The sequence below is a fragment of the Taudactylus pleione genome, unplaced genomic scaffold (assembly GCF_031769625.1).
Source record: "Taudactylus pleione unplaced genomic scaffold, aTauple2 ptg000201l, whole genome shotgun sequence".
NCBI classification, from domain to species: domain Eukaryota; kingdom Metazoa; phylum Chordata; class Amphibia; order Anura; family Myobatrachidae; genus Taudactylus; species Taudactylus pleione.
Window position 1 is genome coordinate 29,971,341 of NW_028284603.1, and position 19,021 is coordinate 29,990,361.

The following is a 19,021-nucleotide window of genomic DNA, read 5'->3' on the forward strand; positions in this document are numbered from 1 at the left end:
CAACCACACCCCCCTTGTGACGCCACTGCCCGGAACTTCCGGATATGCTCTATGGCCACCAGGCTCTACCCCACAATGTGTAGATGCCGTGTGCATGCGCATAGCATCTATTCACCTGTTGCTTTGCTTTATGTTATGTTATGCTGGCCCGCGGGTGGGACGGTAGGAAAGTCTCTGATAAACGGGAGTGTTCCGATATGTGCACCAGCCAGTGTGCATACGATATGTCTGTGAACTACGTATTTCACAGATATATTGTGTCAGCTGTGCAGCACAGACGATGGCAGATATATCTGCACATTTTGCGGTGTGTACGGGCGGTCAGACGACCCTTGGTGCACAAGCAGCCCGGGAGGTAGGAGCGACGCGACCCCCAGCCAGCAGGACCCGCGGCCAGATGGCAGTGATGGTTGTTCAGGGTGTATGAACAACCATCATCTGCAGATATATCTTTCAAGTGTGTACCCAGCTTAACTCTTGGTCTGTGGTTTCATTCCCCTCCTCATAAAATGACACTGCCTTGTCACATTTACCTCTGTCCTCTCTCAGTTACATGAGTGATCTGGGCTCACATAAGATCAGCACACTTATCAATGAAAAGCCACTGCAATCACTGTAGGCTCACTTTTGGGGGATTTTTACTGGGGGGGGGGGGAACTGCACTAACACTGACTACAGTGTATTGGCACTGTTATTTGCATGCACTATCAGTATTTCATATATATTTATAAAGGAGTTCAGAAAATGCACTCTATAGATGGTTAACCAAACCCCTGTAGTGATTGGCCACACCCCCTCTGGCAGCTGGCCACACCCCTTAGGCATGGGCCCATATCACTGTATTCACCCGATGGACCCTTCATGTCCCAGCCAAACACTGCAAACTTGCTATAGACAACATTTATGCATTATAAAATTGATCCCCCCTCCAGTAACCTGCTATTCCTCATGCGTGGCCCGATGGCCATCCATGCACATAAAAGAAGCTGAAAGTAAAAACCAGTGTTAACTATCACTTTTTACCCTTTGCTGAATGTTAGTGACCAATCTAATGAAGTTCACCATGACGTGGTGAATGGACAAGCATTTTTGGCCAAACGTGCTGAGAACATCATTTGTTCTCCATTTTATTAATCAATACTGATAATCACAATGGATTTGATTATCAGTATTCTTAGTGCTTAGATTGTGCACCTGCATTTTCCTTTTCCTGCATGAATGTGAAGTATGGTCTGTTCAATGTTATTTACTTATTTATTTATTTAAATCATGAAGGCTTTCTTCTTACACAACTGTCTAAAGCATAAAGCCCCGTCACAGAGCAGGTGGTCAGATGATGGATTACAGTTACATTAATCCTATGTACTGGGGAAGGCTACAGTCTGGCTACATCTGTAATCTTATCCCTAAAAGGGCTAATAGGTGCCGATCTTAAAACCATTAATAACACACAGTCTGCATGCGATCTGCAGTTCAGCCATCCGCAGATATAAAGAATCTCACTTTTGATTTTAATGGGAAATATAGTCATACATACAATTTAATTTTGCACTATAAAATGTGACATAGCTGTTGCTTAATGTTGAGCAAAATTATGGGAAGAATATTGTGTAAAAAATTGTGTTTTCTCTATTGCAAGCAAGATAAACATAAGTTATTCTAGTTTAGGTAAATGTAGAATGTACATGGATGACAAAACAATAGAAAAGCAGAGAGAGACAGAGCAGGGTGTAAACCAGAGAGAATAAAGAGTGTGATGTATATTTAGGGGTATATGTACTAAAGTGCGGGCTTATAGAATTGGAGTGACCATATCAACCAAACAGGTTCTATCTATTATCTTCTAGAAGGTGCTAGATAAATGATAATTAGAATCTGATTGGTTGCTATGGGCAACAACACTACTAAAAAAGCACTTTAGTAAATATAACCTATAGAGTTGATCATTGAAGTTGGCCATTTGCAGAGATATACATCAGTTATACTTACCAACTTTAAATCTCCTCTCTGGGAGAAGCACGGTGAGAGGAGATGTAACTGGCCACTTCGGGGGGGCGGAGCTGGGCTTCTATATCATTAGCCCCGCCCATGTCACAGGAAACTGCTGTGGGACGGCGAGGAGGGAGTGGGGCTAAATGACGCAAAATTTATTGAGTCATTTAGCCCCACCCCGCTCTATACAGAGCCACAATTCCTGCCAATTATCTTCCAATCCTGCCCCCTTCACTAGGAAGTGGGAAGGATGTGGGACATCCGGACACTCTTCCGGGGGCACAGGGGCTACCCAAAAGTTCGGGAGCCTCCCGCAACTCCTGTGAGAGTAGGCAAGAATGCACTTCCAGTTACATGTCTGTATTTGAGTTCCATGCATCTGAAGATATGATCAATCTAATTTAAGCATGTAGATCCGCCCAGAGCAGATATGTGCCAATCATCATCAATTCGAAAACTTGTGTAGGTGCAACATTTGCACTTGGTAAGGAATGCATTGCAAAGATAGGTGTAACCCAGAATAAGGGTATACATTCATCAAGTCAGCATTCACACTGGTGATTTCGATAATGTGGACACCACAATATCAACCATTATTATGCTGACACGGCTACAAAGGGGGACTTGTGCTCCACTCAGCATCTGGCCCAGGCCTCTCCAACAATTAATACCTGCCCCCCCCCACCCTCTCAGTGTCCCTGAACATGCCAAACTCACATGCACCAATCTTTAAAATACATAATATGATTTTGCTTTGTTGAGAGTGTTTAATTACAAAAGTTATTTTTTGTTTTAAATCTTTTTTTTCCCAAAGCACAATGAGAGGGAATATAATTTATCTTACATTTCAAAAAAAGCTGCTGAGTCTATGAGACAGATTTATCAAAGTGCCCCCAATTGTGGAATTTAGCCTTTTTTTTTTAGCACAGCGACAATAAATCAACTATCGCAACAATTTAATATCACCAGGGCATCTGAGTGATATTGTCCCCGAGTGGTAAGGGTTGGTTGACTGCTTAGTCAGGTCAGTGTGTGCATACAGTAGGCATGCACAGTAGTACTAACACCCCATATTTGGGTTTTAAGTTCTACATGTAAAAATGTAAAAAAAAAAAAAAAAAAAATATTGATAAAATTATTTTTAAAAAAATGCTATAAAAAATGCTTTATTTAAAGACCCTGCAATTTTTTTTTTTTTTTATGCTTTCTAACTGTTATCTTCATCCTGAGGCATGGGGAAACTTCACCGGCAATAGGAGATTTTTTTTTGTTATGTAAAATTGACACTTTCATATTCATGAGAAATGAATATAGCCTTTGAATTCACTAGTTACCAATGACATTACAATTCCTCGGGAACCAGTGATGTCATGGAAGCGCACTGAACCTCATTCATATCAGTGCTTCCCAGTAAAAAATTCAAAGGCTGCTCTTTTCAGGAATATTGTCTATCCACGAACACTTGGGGCCAAATGTAATAGGCGTAATAGTTTTAATTTGAGAGATTAGCAGTAAAACTCTCACTTTTTAAACTCTGCTAATGTTATAGCATCAGAGAATATGCAAACTCTCATGTTTTTACACTCAAAAAACTCTCACGATTTAAACTCTCATCCAGGTGTTTCCCATTTTGTAGATAAAACTTGACCAAAAAACTTACTGCTAATAAATTACTGCTAATCTCTTGCACTTTCTAAACTCTCACCCTATTACATTTGGCCCTTGGAATTTTCATGACAAAAGTAATAAAGATTTATAAAACAAGTTGTATATTGTGAAACAACTCTGACATGTCAATAAAAACTTGCAGAGGCTGTAGCACAAATACACATCTCTAAATATGGGTTGGGTATGAGATCCTGGCGCTCTCAATCCCAATGGTCAGAATCCCGACAACGGATTCCCGAAGGTTGGACACCCCTACACATGCATGTAAGTAATTTAACTCTTCCCCTAACCATACACCTACTACTAACCCTCCTTTTCCACAGCCTAACCCTCCCCTCCTGCAGCATAATCCTAACACTCCCCCTAGTGCCTAACCCCTAAACCTAACCTTAATACCTTTGGGATCGTAGCACCCGGGATTCTGACTCCTGACGTGATTCCCGCGCTGGGATTCTGAGCACCAGGATGCCAAGTACATCTCTTAAATAGTATATAAAAATATAGTAAAATCATAACCAATGAACACAATCGATGTATTTATGTGCATAACGTATTGTACCTTTTAAGGGTGCAGCAACTACAACAAAGCAGTAATATTCATATAGAAAATCCCATAGATAGCTGGAAGCAGGGTTGGACTGGCTCACATAGGTGTACAGGGGAAATCCCCATTGCCCAAGTGCCTTCCCCCCACCCACTTCTAGAGGTCAGGTTCCAGACCATGCACTCAAATTATACATTGTTTCTCTACTAGCGGGTCAGTAATTTGGTAGTGCAAGATCATGGATGAACTTAGGGCCTTGGTTTCTTTATATGGCAACTGCACCAAGATTACGCCTCCTGCCAATCAAAGTGGGAAGTCCTGACTCACCCCTCTCCCCTCCTTTGAAAAGGAGCATGTTCTTCGCAGGCTACGGGGTAAATGTAATACACTGCAGGCATCGGCGAGACCATGTGACACTGCCCGATGTTTTAAAGTAGCAGTCATTTAAAGCAGGTTGATTTCGTCTTTTAAATGACTGCTACTTTAAAATATGAGGCAGTCTCTCACAGAAATCTCTGATGCATCATGTATGCAGTCCGCAAGCTATTACATTTACCCCTATGCCCTCTCTAATCGTTGACCAAGCCCCTTTATGGTGGCTGCGCACACCCCTTAGCTTGGGCCCCTACCACTGCATTCCACAATGGGCCCTTCATGCTGTAGTCCAACACTGGCTGGAAGACAATTTATACAATTTTTTTCACATACGCTGTAAATAAGTTTGTAGTAATGATAGTAAATGGCTGAAATTGATTTCGGCAATCACCAGTGCCAAAAACATAGATACTGTTCTTTCAGGACCCAAAAATGTACAGCTCACCGTACAGACCAATGTTCCAAAGGAATCCTGGTCACTTGAGGTGAAGACTTATAAATAATGATCCTCCGTCAAACTTGCACACAGATAACGGATAACCGCAATGGACAGAAGGCCTGTGAAGGTACAGGGAACTCTAACACCAAGGGCCTGATTCAGATATGGACATATGCCGATGTTTACACAGTTGAGCGTATATCGGTATTTGCGCATGCCTCTGAGTCTCTTCGTTCGCAGTGAAAATGTATTCACAAAGTAATTGACCGGCAGAGACCGTTTATGGGCGGCAATGGGGAGATGGCGACTCATGCAAGCATATCACAACCTTTTTTGGGGAGTGTCTCAGCCTGCAACTGTGACCCCGTATACAGTAAGAATGGCTCAGGCGCCTCAGTTCCAGCGGTTATTCTGCGTGACAATAGGGTTACTCAAAAGTCAGATAATCAACAAATCTATGTACGCCGTCGCCTAGATTTGTGAAGTCGCTGGTGGGCATCTCAATACAAATCCCACAAAAGCTCTGGTGGCTAAAATTAGCGTAATCTCTGCATTAACTCCCAAGTACAGAGATGTGGAACAAGCATCCTAGCTCCAGCAGTGAGCACGATGCCAAAGAAAAACCCCAGTCAGATAGCTACTCCAAGCTTGCGGATAACCACAAGGTGAGGGCAGAGGGGTATATTAATGAGCACAGGACAATCAGGGATGGTCATCAGGCACATCCACTTCCCATTTCACAGCAAATTACAGAAGGGAGCAGGACAAGCTCTTGACTCTGTTGCCATTAACCCTGCGCCTAAACCAGATGCCAATGCAACATGAATGTAAAAGCCTTCTCCAGGCCCATGACAAGAAGGAAAGCCAATTAATATAACTAGAGGAGGACAGTCACAATTGCTAGTAACTGGCTGTTAAGATTTCGAACAGTCTGGTTTATCTTTCATGTCTCCACCTCGCACTGTCACATTTCCACTGTACTCACCACCCGTAGCAGCACAGAGATGCCAGTCACCAATGGCTGCTTTATTACTGGGCGCTAAGAATGCTTCTGGCTTACAGTAGCCACATGGGCTTTACCCACCAGTTGTGGCTTATTCCGCTGCCTTATGTATCAAATGTTTCTTACACCTTTTAGATTATTAGCTCATTGTGGGGAGATGTATCAAGCCTTGATAGAGAGAAGTTGCCCATAGCAACCAATCTGCTTCTAACTGTAATTACAAAAATGTCATATGCTAGATAAATTACAGTTAGAAGGTAATAGGTTGCTATGGGCAACTTCTCCACTTTATCTTTCTAAAAAACTTGATACATCTGCCCTATGGTCAGGGTCATCTTTATATTTGGTTTTGTGTCATTGTATGTAATTATTTATATCATGATTCCTCACTGTTCAGTGCTACATAAAGATATAATAATCTATTTCAGCAGGAATACATATGCATTAGAGCTGAAAGGTAAATGACTCTGTTTTGTAAGAGACGTTGGCACTAAGGTAAGCACGAGGGTCCCTAATGACTGATGTACAGCATCACAGAGCTGATTATTTTTACTGTCTCAAGGGAAAAGTAAAATGAAGGTGAAGACAAAAGATTAACAGACAAACAACAGTTCAGTAAATATACATACGGTACGTTCCAACATGACTCACTGCATCCAGTATGAAATAAAACGCTCCTATTAACACATACTTCCTACTGCATTAGCATGGGCTGAATCAAATGAGTAACATTCATTATTTTGATGTTGTATATTATGTCAACATGAGAATTCACATGGTCATAATATCGACATTGGACACATCGACATTGCTCGTGCCGAAACTGATGAAATGTCGACTTGATTAGAATGTCAAAAAATGTCTCTGGTGGTCCAGTGGTGACTTACCTGGTATGGCGAGCACGGCGGCTACAGCATTGTCTTCCGGTTCCAGTGGTGATATCAGGGTGACTTCCAGCGGATCCTGTGTCATTCCGGGGGTAAATAATCCTAACCACTAGCCCTACCCCTAGTCCTTAATCCAAACCTCCCCTACATGAGCCAAACCCCCCCTAGTGCCTAACCCTAACTCTCCCCCTAGTCCCTAACCCTAATCTCCTCTCGTAGCCTAACCCTAATCCTCCACTGCCGGTCCGTTGCAGAATGTCAACTTTTCACATGTTGACATTGTGAATAATTAAAATGTTAACAATGTCAATATCATAAGTGTCGCCATTATGAATGCCACCATGTCATATAAAACATGCTCTAATACACCACTTTCCTGTGTAAGCCATGCCCCATTTAGGGGACTGTCCTGCTCTGTAATCAGGGCTGTCCTGCCTCATTCTGGCAGTTGTGAGGGAATTGGTATGAAATACCGCCGGCGGTTCGATTCCCGTCAGCGGCAGCCCGACAGAAGCAGAGTGCGACGCAGCGGAAGCCCGACAGCGCTGGAAATCCCGATCGTGGATAGGTAAGTATCCCCTAACCTAACAACCCTAACCCTCCTTAGGGGTGCCTAACCCTAACTTCCCCCCCAAATACCTAACCCTAATCCCCCCTCTAAGTGCCTAACCCTAACCACCCCCTTCCCCGCTGCCTAAACCTAAGTCCCCCAGGGAGGGGCCTAACCCTTAGTCCCCCCCGGGGGTGCCTAACCCTAACCCTCCCTCCCCCTAGCCTAACCCTAAGTCCCCCCCGGAGGCCTAAACCTAACCCTCCCCCCCAGCGGCTGTCCGCTCGTGGCGCCCGGCCTCACTACGATCGTGAAGCCGGGCGCCGGTCTCCCGGCGTCGGGGAAATGCGGGCGTCTACATCTAGACGCCCGGCATTTTACCCTTGCCGGGATAAGACAGTCGGGAAGCCGGCTGCCGGTATTTAGGCAGGCGGCTTCCCGATTGCCTCCCGTTGTGAGGTAAACTTATTTCATACATTTCCATTACAGATGAAACAAGCAAAAATACAAATGTACTTTTTGTGTGTGTGAAATGCAGATGAGTAATATGTTATCCTGCCTTGGCTGATATCATGAGTTGCTCATTCTGGATTTACTTATTTTTGAGGTTATACTCTTTTTGGTTACTTGTCTGCCTGACTATCATTTAGTTTCTATAACCTCAGCTATATGGACTTCATTCTGTACCAGATTTCTGTAAGATATCTACAACTAGGGTTGCCACCTAAACACAGTGACCTCTGCAACATGTATCCCAATGAAGCGCAGTCATGCCCTCACATGCGTGGCCATGCCCCCTAGTACTGGAGTCTGGTGTATCTCCCGGAAACCCTTTCTACCACTTACTGACCATTCTCCTTGTTGTATTAACTGGTGCTATAACCTCTGACGAAACAGCCGGTTCCATTAGGCTGAGAAACTAGTCAGGACGTCACCTCCTTTACTTTTATGCACCTAGGACTCCTATACTCAGCACCACTGCGGTAATTTCAGATCCACACGGAGCAGCTATACAGCAGAACCTGTTGTTACCACGCAGACTTAGAGCCGTATTCAATTTGGCGCCGTGTTTCGCCGATGATGGCGAAATCCCGTTTTTGCCGTCATCGCTTGTAGCAGAAAGTTTCCGCCGGGTCCGTTTCCGCCTAATTCAAATTGAATTGAATTACAGCTGACTTTTCTGTTCACTGAACTGTCCGTACTTCACTGCAGAGCAGTGATCAAGCCACTCGTGCACAACCAACGGCATTTGTCAGACATCACGGATCCCATCGGAGGTATACGTAGGAGAGGCCTCTCCACTTTCAGTGCTGGTTTAGCACAATCACGGCAGGATTGTTTTGCAATTTTCTCATGAGAGACTTCTGAGACACGGACACACTTGAAGATCACAGGTACACATCCACCAATGTGGATTATTAATTGTGTTACCTACTAATTGTTCCCCGCTTGCAGGAAATTTACTAAGCATTCATCTGTCATACTAAAAATGTATTCTAATTAAGTTACAAGTACTACAAACTGTGGGCCTGATTCAGACCCGCTCGCGAGCACATAGCGCTCGCAAGTGGGTTGATGGTGGGCCATTGCGCATGGGTGGGGTGCGCACCGCGCGTGCGCGAACCCCCGGAGCGAGTGAGAACGTCACTCGCTCCGACGCCCGCTACAAGACGGGGCAGCTGTCGATGTTGATCGACAGCTCGCCCGTTTTGTAGGCGGGTAGGGGGGGTGGCTGGAAAAACGGAGGTGTTCCCGAAGGAACGCCTGCCGTTTGTGGGCGGCCCTACTGAAATCACTCGTGATGTCAGTAGTGGACTTACTGCTCTATTAGAGCTGGAAGTCCACTTGACATTGTGAATGCTGAGACCCTACCACAAGGCAGGGCCGCAACTAGGGGGGGGCTAGAGGTGCATGTGCACCGGGTGCCGGAATGCAGGGGGTGAAAAAGGGATGACTCACGGTGGCTTGGAGGCTGGAGAGTCAGAAAACGGCCATCCAAAAATGGCCGCTGCCAAGGAGGAGACAGATGCTAGAGGTCCTTACTGGACCTCTAGTGTCTGTTAGGCCAGCTGAAGTGCTGGGAGAAGATGCTGAAAGCTGCATCTTCTCCCGTGAAACCCCCTGGCAACGAGCATGGAACCCCTGGCAATGAGCATAAAACCCCTGACAACGAGCAGGTAATTTTAAAGTAATTAGAAGTCTTACTGTGGGGCATAAAATAGTGTCTGGCAAATATGTAAGTGGCACTTTGGTAATAGGCATTACAGTGTGTGGTATAAGGTGTAATGGGCATTATTGTGTGTGGAATAATGTAAGTCACTATACCAGGGACGTTTGACTAGTGCACTGCCTTATGGAGGAGCAAGGACAAAATCCAGGTACAGTAAGGGAGGGGGCACAAAATTGCTACCTTGCACCGGGTGACAGATATCCTAGTTTCGGCCCTGCACAAGGGTCTCCTCGCAATGCCCATGGTCGCGAAAATTGCGACCATCGCCAGGCCGCTCGCACAAGCTGTGGGTGGTCACCCCAGCTGTGCAAGTGGCCTGGAGGCCGGAATTTTAAGAAATAGGGACGCCCTGATTCAGAGCGAGCGCAAGCAAATAGCGTGCACCTCTGAATCAGGCCCTGTATCCATCCCTGCACTGCTGGATCATTACTCCAATTGGATTTTACCTGTGCTCTTTATTACGTGACTTTTGCTGTTGTACTAAAGGAGCTATATTCTTGATCCTCATCGGTTCTCTGTGGACTATTTTTCATATATATTTTTTTTTATTTATTTATTTATTTTTTTATGGTTATTTTTATGTGGCCACATTGTTGCTTACTTATTTAGTTATTCCAGTGCTATCAGCTACTCATGTTCACCTAAGTCCATTAGGTCAGACATTTACTATTATTATATTGTATCTATAGGATTTGTTTTTTTAATTCTGTGCTCACATTCATATTTTATATTTAGTATTTTAGACATTAAATACATTCATACTGGTACCACAGCGCTCCTAATATTTGTTTTCTTTGTTTTTTCTATAACAATGGTTTGGTGATTCTAGAGGACTTTCTTTTTGGCTTACTGCAGTATGGCAGTTGACCATTGTTACGCTCCCTGTTTATACCTGGAAGCTATCTTTGTTTACCTGAGATTTTCCTGTTCTATGTCCATTATATTCCCGACCAATTTGGTAAAGTTACCAAGTAAGCAGTATAAATTCGGACAAATATGAAAGAAACATGTTTTTGCTGTGAGGGAATGCACTTACATGTATTACTATGGATGGAGGACCTGGTGGTAATCAGTTGACAAATGAAACATAAAAAAGCAATAACTATATAATGGGCATTTTATAAAGGAGATATTGTGCCATTAACTAAACCCTTCCCAGTGCTTACTCCTAATACAAGAAGAGGTAGCAGAAACATTGTGCTATAACATTAGAATGTGTGGTACAATGAAAGACAATACTAAAACATAGATATTCATGGAAACGTTACATATGCATAATTGAGGCTACCATGATGTAAGGTGAGCTTCTTGACTCAGGCTTGGAGAAGCAACAAAACAGCGCTCTTTATAGTGTTTCAGTTATTTATTGCTATCAACCTCTCTCTCGTCCAATTAAAGGCCCACCTCCTGGATATTTATTAAGCCATACCCGGCCCTTGCTTTAGTGATGGGTATAAGCTTTCAGTTAGGCTCTGGGAGACAAGCAGCCAGCAATAAGTTACCAGCTTGGCTCCTGAAGCATCACTATGACTGAGGCAAGTGACCACTGTCAGACTCAACCGGGAGTTAAAGTGGGCAGGAATGGGGTGGTGTCCCACAGACAGAGCCACTCTCTGTCTGCCTAGGGAGGCTCAATTTCGTCAGAGAAATCAGCAGAATCAAGCGAAGGCAATACATAGGGGTTGCAAAAAAAATTGGGCATCCAAGTGACACAGACTAGTATGTGGGACCCCATAAAAAACACCTCAGAGGCATGGCAGAAAAATAACACTGAGTGATCTAACATTGTAGTCTCAGCTGATGGCAGGAGGGCTCAAAAAGCATCTAAAATGTATTTCACACTGTCATAGCCCCCAAAGCTTCTGGGGGCCTTGGCGGACCCCAGCCATTCACTTTACCATTTCCTTTACACAACAATGTGTGTGCAGGGGAGTAGTGAGGAACCTGAGCTCCTGGCACCAAAATGGACTGAGGGCGCCATCCAAGGTTCCGGAATTCATGGGGCGCTGCACAGTGTGACGACCGCCTGTTAGTTTTATCTCTGTTTGCTCTATATCCTAAATAAGTTACGGATCTGAGATCTGTTTCTACATTTCATGCTTCCTCAAGCTGCCCAGATTGCCTCCTCTCAGGCCCTCTCTCCTCTGTGATCATCTTCAGTCACATCCCCTTTCCTGTCAGATTGATTACATTCACTTCTCGCCTCTTTAACTCCCTCCCCTATCTACCCTGCGATCTGCTCTTTGCCCCTGTCCATCCTTTCTTATTGGCTTCTGTCACCACCCCTCTCTGATCAACTCTTTGCCCCTCCCCTCTCCTTTCTTATTGGCTTCTGTCACCACCCCTCTCTGATCAACTCTTTGCCCCTCCCCTCTCCTTTCTTAATGGCTTCTGTCACCACCCCTCTCCTTTCTTGTTGGCCTCTGTCACCACCTCTCTTCTCTCCTTTTCTTATTTGCTTCTGTGACCACCACCTCTCCAGGACCACTTTAAGCCCTGGACTCAACGCTTGGGGGAAGGAGTGTAGGAGTGTGGAGGAAGGCAGGCCGCAGTAAGGCCTGCCTCAGGTGGCAGTATATACTGGAGCACAGAACAAAGCTTCAATGGAAAGGCACAATAGGGGTAGTGCTTGCAAATATGTGCCATTTAAATAAAAAGACCCATCTGTTATAAAATGGTTACACGTAAATACGGCGGGAGAGATGCCACAGTTTATAACTAATGATATTATTACACCACGTTCTAGGTTTCATTAAAACGAGTCCGGAGCAGCTGAGACCAGAACCTGAGGCATATAAGCTGCCAGAAGAATGATTGTGCCCTGTTGTCTCTTCAACTTTCTAGGCTTCATATTCATAGTGGTTTTGGCAGACATACCTGTTGTTTACCAGACACCTAGTCATCTGCGTGCATCATTATCATTATACAGCTATAAACCCAGAGTAACCTCTTCTATCAGATCATAGAGCCATTGTCCCTTAATCTAAACTAGACTGTTTCCTTGTTCCCGATCATCCACATACTTACACATTATTATAAATACATGTTTAACCAATTATTGTCCAAAACTACCACTGTGGTTTTTTTTTTCTTTTTCGCTTCACTTTGATCCCCCCACATGCTGGTGTATTTCTGTGGGGGGGCGCCGTAGCATTAATTTGGTGATATGACCTGACTACACGCCTCTTATGGAGACGTATCCATGGAACATTGAGGAACGTTTATAATTTTTTTTAGTTTTTCTTGCAACCAATTCCTGTTACAGGTTCCGTGGGTAGAATTAGTCTCCATAGTAGACAATTAGCCCTTATCTGCATATAGTAGAAGATGACATTTAACATCTCCGTTCTCTTTATCTCTATCCAAGGCTTAGTAAATAGACCCCCATTACCACTTATTCAGTGTCTCTATTATAGCGATATTTGCCTCAGAGGCGAGGGTGGTGGCGCAGTGTCTAGGGCACTTAGTCTGGCCCTGATGTTCGCACTTGATCATCCTACTTTAAATGCTGTAACACTTCTACTTCAGGGCCGGATTATAGGCGGGGTGGACGGGGCGGTCGTCCTGGGGCCCCCACACATAGAGGGCCCCCACACACTGACAAACACCCCCACTACTATGGAGGCCAATTCTGGGATCGGGGTTATCCTGGGATTTTAGGCCAAATACGTCGGGATTACAATCCCGGGATTGACCTGCGCATTGCACAGTTTGGCCGGGCAGCGCGGTTAAGCACATTGCTTAAAGCGTGCTGCCTGTCCCTCGGCAGCCAGCATGCAGTGCACAGGGCAGGCTGTGTATAGCTGAGCGGGCGTGACATCAGAGGTCACGCAGCACGCTGCGCAGCCCCACGCCGGCCCTCCCCCCTCAGCGGCTGCAGAGGTGAGCTGCACTGCAGATCTGGGGACTGGGAGAGCCCGAGAAGGAGTGCCGGGACCGCCTCCTTAGCTGGACTGTCACCGCCGCTGCCGCCACTGAAGGAAAAGGATTGAGGAGCAGAACAAGGCTAATCTCTGTGCTGCACTGCCTGGAAGGTGAGTTTGTTAATGTTTTTTATTTTTCATTAGTGTGGTGCAGTGGCGGATCCAGGGGGGGCGATCGCCGATCGCCATAACCATAACAGAAAGTGACAACCACCGCAATATGAAAGTTGTGTTTTGATGCTGCAGAAGTGCAGCTCCGGCTCCGAGCAGATAGGTGAGCTGTGGCACCCGGCCGGAGCAGGACTACACACCCCCATCCAACTCCTCCAACATTGTCTCTTGGAGGCAGACCCTGCACACATGATGGGATCTCTGGGAAGTGTCAAGGGGGAACAAAATAGTGGCTGGCTGCCTGCCTGCTGTGCTGGTCTGGTAGCTGACTCTGTGGTCCCCCGACGGAACACAGAGACAGCAAGGGATGGACTAGGCTGGAGGGCATGCAGGCAGAGGCTGCTCCCCGGCCGCTCCAATTGTACAATGATAGCGATTGGGCAGCATCTTCTCCCTGTCACTGACACTCACCGCTGACTGATTGCACTGTTTCACACAGAGCAATCGCAGCATCTGTCGGGCTGCCGCTTTGCAGTCATCGGTGTGCCGCTGCACAATACTGATTGGTGAATGGCTCCAGCCATTCACCAATCAAAGTGGTGGGATGTATTCACACACTGATTGGTGAATGGCTGGAACTATTCACCAACCAGCGCAGGAGCTGCAGGCTTCATGAGCAACACAGCGATGACGGGACCAACCAAAGGCAGCCAGGTGAGAATTTGAGATTTTAGACATTCTGATATTTAACAAGAGGTGGACAGAAAGTGCAGGGTTTTTAATCAGTGAATGGGGGCATTGCAATTTTGGGGTATGTCTTTCAACGATGAATGGTAAATTGAATATTTAGGGTACTATGTTTATGAGTGAACCGCCCCCGCCTACTCTAGTGCGCCATGATTCTAAAAAGTTTGGAAACCACTGCAATAACCTATGTAACTGTCCAGATTTCAATGGGGCAGTTCAGCTTTAAGTCCTTAGTCTGGACTTGGGACAGGGGCAGAACTATGGGAGACAATGGAGGCGTCTGCCGCCGGGCGCCAGCACTGCAGGGGCTCCTCCTCCATTGCCCACAATATAGGGCTGTAAATATGTACCCGGAGTGTACCGTCACAGTTGCCCAACACGTGGCACCTCTTCCCGGAACCTGAGAAGCTACCAACACCATATACTAGTGGAGAGCTCCATGTCAGACCATCAGGTGCCGCTTCCGTCTATCTATAGCCTGTCCTATTTTTTTAAGGGGGGGGCACCAAATGATAACTTGCCTCCGGGTGTCTGAGATGAACTTACTCCACTGACTTGGGAGGTATGTGCGGTAATTCAAATGGTGTTATCAGGAGATAGGGATGGACTTGCCCTAGTCAGATGTACCAGATACACCTCCAGAGGAAATTAAGTTGAATTTATTAATTAAATATTATTAGTAATTGGAAAAAGTTGGAAAAGAACTAGCAGACAATTGTTCATGAAATTTAATTCTACATTTTGAAAGGTTTGTGACCTGAAACTAAACTTCAGATACCACCAAGTGGTCTTATTTTGATTATGGGTTAAATGTGCTAATTATTTCAGAAATAAAACCTGCCCTCACAATTTTATACTAACGAGACATTATTATGTAACTATTTTGACAAATAACAAGTAGGATTTTTTTTGGACATTGTATTCTGCTAAATACGTTTATCTTTAAAAGTGTTTTGAAGTTCGAAGTTCTTGTCAGAACAAATGTTTACAGTGAAAAACAATAATTCATATGTAGCTCATGTCCCAATGCAACGTTCTGTAAGAGTTCACCCCAGCAGCAATAAACCTTACATCAGACCTTATCGCCACAATCTATACATAGGACACTTACAGGGGCGGTTTAAGAAGAGGAGAGGGCCATTGTGCAGCCTCCGTGCGGGCTCCCTCCTCGCGCTATGTTCTCGGAGACCACTATTATCCATGTGCAAATCTCCGGGAAAATGGCCGCCATGTCATTAGCCTGGCGCTTTCTGTCTGCAAGGCTGGCCAACACTGGACTCCAGAGAGGTATGTATACACCCATTATAGATACACCAATGGACACATTGAAAAATAGACAAATAGTGTAAAAATATTAATGTTCTCTAAAAGATTCAGCGGTGCACATGGTGTCGATGCCAAACAATGTTTTCAGTGCGCGTTTTAGTCCTGGTCGCACTACGCATGTGTCCTGATGGTCACCACCGGGGCCGCAGAACTAATCTGGCCTAGGTGGGCGTTTCTGGGTAGTAACAGGGGCAGTGGCATAACTATAAATTTTGCTCCCCCATGCCAAAAAAGTTTCAGCCTCCCCCCCCCCCTCAAAACAAAAATCAAAGACAACGTTTAAGGTGTGTGGTTACACGATACAGTAAAGTGCCTTACACATTATGACACACTAAGCAATGCCACTTATAACACAGTGTGCCACACCGGAATGCCCCTTTAACACATTATGCCACACCATAATACCCCTTACAATATTATGCCACACAGCAATGCCCCTTACACATGCCACACAATAATGCCACATATAACACATGACATACAGTAATGCCCTTATAACAAATTATGCCACGCCGTAATGCCCCTATTTCACATTATGCCACACCGTAATGCCACATACAACACATTATGCCACACAGTAATGCCCCTTACTCATTATCCACACAGTAATGCCCCTAACAGCACATTGTGCACACAGTAATGCTAAATACACATTATGCCAAACAGTAATGCCCATTACATCCCACCCTGACAGATCTACTTCACCAACCCTCCTCTCTGCTCCTGCCAGTCTGTCACCTCAGCTCAAGACAGGTTGCACAGTTTCAATGTCCGTGTAGATCCAGATTATTGGGAACATAGTTTATAACCTGTAAACTGTGTGTAACAAGTTAGTGCCCCTTATACAGTGCCCCCTGTAGTTGTGCCCCATATGCAATGCCCCTGTACTAGTGCCCCATATGCAATTCTCCCTGTAGTAGTGCCCATTATGCAGGGCCCCCTGTAGTTGTGCCCATTAAAGTAGTGCCCCCTGTAGTTGTGCCCATATGCAGTGTGCCCCTGTAGTTGTGCCCCTTCAAGTAGTGCCCCTCAAGTAGTGCCCCCTGTAGTTGTGCTCCTTCAAGTAGTGCCCCCTGCAGTTGTGCTCCTTCAAGTAGTGCCCCCTGTAGTTGTGCCCCCTGTAGTTGTGTCCCCTGAAGTTGTGCTCCTTCAAGTGTGCCCCCTGTAGTTGTGCCCCCTGTAGTTGTGCCCCTTCAAGTGTGCCCCCTGTAGTTGTGGCCTCTGCTCTAGTCCTGCCCCCCCTCAAACCTCTCCACCCCCCCATACTTACCTGACTCCGCGCGGCTATCATCCGGGCTGTCTCTCCTGCTGCCACGATGACTGGATCTAAATTGATCCAGCAGACGCGGCTGCTCAGGTTCCTCAGCGCGAGGTGATGTCATGACGTCACCCGCGCACTGCATTGCTGGGAACGATGCCTCTGAAGTGATCGGAGGCCTCCGATCACTTCAGAGGCCAGCGCTCACAGTTGCAGTGGCAAAGCTACTGCCATCGGCGCCCCCACCCTACCTGGCGCCTCCGTGCCACCGAGGGGGCTGCGGGGGCAGCAGTTACACAACTGAACAGGGGGCTAGCTAGCCAGACGCGGGCGTGTTGTGGTCAGCGACTGCGGCTGAAAATGCTGTTGCACTGATACAGGCGGCCATGTTCAGACATAGACTTTGCGCCTCCATAGAGCTGGTGCTATCTCCCATGGTGCATCTTAATATGCATAGTAGTGGGTTAGCGACGTAGGCAGGGGGCCGCTACTATGCTGCGGCATTAGCATGAAGACGCAGTGGCAGCTGCAATAGCGTGCATCTCTGAACCAGTTCCAGTATCTCCAACTCAGAGGGAACATGAACAGTTCTACACATTATGGCAAATATATTAAACACAAGCACATTATAATTTGCATAGATATATACAGTATGCAAGGATTATATACCAATTAGAATATATTAAGTGCTAGTGTCATCTTTTAGTAAGTTGATTCTATGAAGAGCAGTTTGCAGAATATAATACAATGCACTAATTTAGCCACAACCATACGCAGAACAGACTGACTGACCTATTTCCATCCAGGATATAAACAGTACATTTTGTCTTGAACTGTTAGTAGAAAAAAAAGTCTATAAAGTTCCAGCAAATCCCCATCTTATCTAATCTAATACTTTAAACACGTAAAGAATATCATACACGTTTTTTGTTAACACATATAAATAAATATACATACAGGTAAAACAGAATTATTAACAAGAAATAAACAAACAACCAAACCTTACACTTGCAAATAATGAAACATCTATTTACCTTATTCCTGATGCCACAAAAGCTCAGTCAGTGAGGAGGAGAAGGATTTTAGTTTTGTGTGGTGCCCTCCTCTCGCAGGGTTAGTAATGCACACAGGGTGGGCAGCACTGGCACATCAGCTCAGTGTTTGCAGTGAGTCTAGTACCACAGGTACATCATGTTGCTGCTGAAGGCGAGGATGAAGTTGGTAATATCATTAAACATCTCTAGACTCTGTATGAAGGTGCTGGGGTGGCAGAGAAGTAGCTGTGGGAGTGCATTGGGACCCCTTGTGGCTCCACTGGATGCAGCTGAAGTCTGTGAGAGTAGCAGGCTGAGAGGTTCCACTAGTACAGGATAATAATAATAATGTGTAGTCAGGGTGAGTCAGCTGGAGAAGTACAGTCTCTGCTAATGCAGATTACAGCTTGGCAGGCAGCTGTCTGATTCTGTCTGGGGCAGGTCATGGGAGAGAGGCATGTGTGCGATAGCACTGGTAATAACAGACTATTAGTACTGTAATATTCATAGGGCAAATCTACCAATCAGACTCTCCCTTCTTTATGGAAGGATATCTCAGCCTTTCTTTGCCGGACACTAGTGGGAGACTATATATTATATATATATATATATATATATATATATATATATATATGTAACATGTAATATATAACGTGTATATACCCGATATATATTTGTTTTCGCTAAAACATATCTCATTCCCCAAATTTCTAAATTCCCTCTTACAGACAGCTGAAGGAGGAATTAAAACAATATAACTGTTATTTTACAGCAACATACACTCACACAGGGTCAGATTGGCCCACAAGGGTACAGGGGAAACCCCCAGATGGCCCCACTGCCTGAGGTTGGGTACGGAATGCCAGCGCTCAAGAACAGTAGGCAAGTTTCCTGGAGCCTTCTGGCACCTTTCCGTACCCGCCCCCCCGAAGTT

At 45.3% G+C, this 19,021-nt stretch overlaps 1 protein-coding gene across 2 annotated transcripts in view; it reads right to left on the bottom strand.

Annotated features, from left to right (window-relative positions):
* Positions 1-18,497, bottom strand: part of RD3 (RD3 regulator of GUCY2D) — a 43,344-nt gene extending 24,847 nt beyond the window's left edge. For both annotated transcript variants that reach the window (XM_088477548.1, XM_088477547.1), the window contains exon 1: positions 18,088-18,497. The gene's annotated coding sequence lies outside the window, so the exon portion shown is untranslated. The remainder of the gene's footprint in view (positions 1-18,087) is intronic.
* Positions 18,498-19,021: the final 524 nt, after the last annotated feature.